The 2,671-nt window shown below is 34.1% G+C and overlaps 1 pseudogene; it reads right to left on the reverse strand.

Annotated features, from left to right (window-relative positions):
* Positions 1–1,851: 1,851 nt before the first annotated feature.
* LOC122127652 lies at positions 1,852–1,951 on the reverse strand (annotated as a pseudogene).
* Between the last annotated feature and the right edge of the window lie 720 nt (positions 1,952–2,671).

Raw genomic sequence — 2,671 nt, forward strand, 5'->3', positions numbered from 1 at the left:
GCCACTTCCGGCTTTTTTTCTTTTTGCTTATGTGGTACTGAGGACTCGAACCCAGGGCCTCTGGCATGCAAGGCCAGTGCTCTACCACTGAGCCACCTTCCCAGCCCAGGCCTACTTTTTTAGATGAAAACAAGTGTTTTTAAAAAAACAAGGATTTAGGTAGTCATACAAAGGACTTCTATTTTACTACTGCATTGTACATTTTTTTCTAATGTTGGTAACCAATAAATAATGGATCTATTAGAAAGCTCTTAAAGCTCATATATTGAATAGTAACTTCTCTTACACTATATCTTGGTATTTCCCAAATCATTTATGTAGAAGGCATTGTTTCCTATTTTCTCCTTCCTAGAATAAGCTGCATATGAAGACACCACTGGTCCTCATTTTCAGTCTGTGCATTTGCATACGGAGGAAAATATTTCCTCTGCTCTCTATCAATTCACTACTCTCCTGTTAGAATGATTTAAAATAGTAAAAATGGAAAAAGAGAAAATAAATCATGGTGAAAAAACATATGCAGAAAATTCACCGGATTTTTCTGACCATTTCAACCAATGTGAACTATTGGGGAAATACATGGATACCTCATTCCCACTGGTACTCAAATTCTCTGGTTAGGCAATTCTGATGAAGACAAGGAACAAGATGAAAACGTGAGGAAGGTATCAATTGTAAGAAAATAATGGAGAAGAATCCATGCAAATTTCTTCTTTCGGATGCCGAAATTAATCGGCTTACTACAGTGCCGAGACTACTTTCCAAAAAGGCCATTCATATGTATACTACAAATGAGGTAAATACACCCCTCTTCATCAGGAAGCCTAGAGTGGACATTTAGACATTGTCCATGAGTTGGTAGCTCAAGGCAGATATTCATGCAAGAATTCTGAATGGCTTGGCACCCCTGCACAGTGCATATATGTGGAATAATACCAGAATGGATTCTTTCATACTTCATCATGATGCAGATACCAATCCCCAAACTAAAGGCCTCTTTACCCCCTTGAATATTGTTGCTGGGGATAGAAATAGCAAAGATATGCTGTATCTCCTTCTGTTGAACCATGATATCAAACCGGGTCTGAAAAACAACTTGGAAGAAACCTCATCTAATATTGCCAAAAGGATAAGTATGTATCACTACCTCTTTGAAGTTGTGGAAGGCTGTACAAATTGTTCTCCTATGTAGTAATGGTTTGGTTAAGTTTCTTAAATTTCAAAAGTGCCAGTCCATCCTTTGTGGCCCTACAAAATATTTTCATAATACAAAACAACAGCAATATCTTAATTTAAAAATTTATGGATTCCATGGTATTCTTCCACGTGAATTGCCTGACTTTGATGTCAAAATGTATTCAAGAGTTGTTTGTATGCATCTATAATGATTTCTGCAGAGTTTGTGATTTTTTTAATTTTATCTTATCTGTTGAATAGTATAGAAATTAAAGATATTCCTGGTGCTTGTCTGAAAAAACTATCTATGATTGTATAAAATCCATAATCTATTTCATTGTCTTCTAGATATAATACTTTGAAGTCTGCATTGTTTTATAATATATAGGTTCATTAATAAATGTGTCCTTTCAGATTACATTCCATGTAGAAAAGGTTTAAGATTCCTTTTTACCTAGGTCCTTATATTATTTTATTTCTTTGGGATAAAAAGATAATGTTATCTAATTTCAAGTATTGTAAATGTTATGCTATGTAAGGACCTTTCGAAGGTGAAGATTTAATACAATGATGTCAAACTAACCTTTAATTCTATGAATTACAGGTTTTGTTACACTTGTATTTTTGTAATCTACTTTTTAATAACTGTTTTTCATTTCTTGCATTTTAAGAATGAAAAATATGGAATACTTCACAAATTTTCATACCATCATTGTGCAAGTCCCATGTTAATCTCTGTATTGTTGTCATTTGTGTAGACCTGCTGCTGAAGCATGGAGTGTCCTCTTAATTTAAGTAGTTAACGATGCAATCTTTATACAGGCATATATCCTTGGTTGCCTATTTCTAACAAGGAACCCTTATTGTTACTAAAAATGCTATTGATCTTATTTCTCTAAATTTCTGTGTATTGTTTGGTCGATTGCTCACATTTGAAATTTTTTGTCAATGATTATTTTGTCGTTTTCATTTTAAATTTGATCATATTTTGAAGCCTTTATAGCTAAGTCCAAAGGTAATGGCTTTTCAAGTACTTATTTATCAACTGAGTTAGCTTTGTGGAGCTAATGAATTCAAAGTAAGCCTGGCTTAAGAGCTTCTTCTAAACTTCTGCAGCTTAAAATTTCCTAAATGTGGTCTCAGTGGTACAAATGTCTTTCTAACCCTTTACCCTTCTTCCATGTAGGAACAGACCAACCAGAATATCTTACCCTGACAGCATAGATTGTTTTACTGGAACAAAACTAATCTTAGTTACAAGGATTCGTGGAGAGATGAACACTTCAGACCTAATTGTTCAGAATAGAAGGTATTTTATCAAAATATAATTATTTATTATATCTATCATTTCAAAAGTAGCTAAAGCCAAGAAGGTGAAAAAAATGTTCATATTTGTGTTTACCTAATATCCTGGCCTGTCTACCATCCAACCAGGCAGGAACATACACTAGTGACTTTCTATCCCCAAATATTTCCATAGCTCCTGGAGAAGTCC

This window comes from Dipodomys spectabilis, unplaced genomic scaffold (genome assembly GCF_019054845.1).
Source record: "Dipodomys spectabilis isolate Male_0828 unplaced genomic scaffold, ASM1905484v1 ptg000306l, whole genome shotgun sequence".
In the NCBI taxonomy this organism is placed as follows: domain Eukaryota; kingdom Metazoa; phylum Chordata; class Mammalia; order Rodentia; family Heteromyidae; genus Dipodomys; species Dipodomys spectabilis.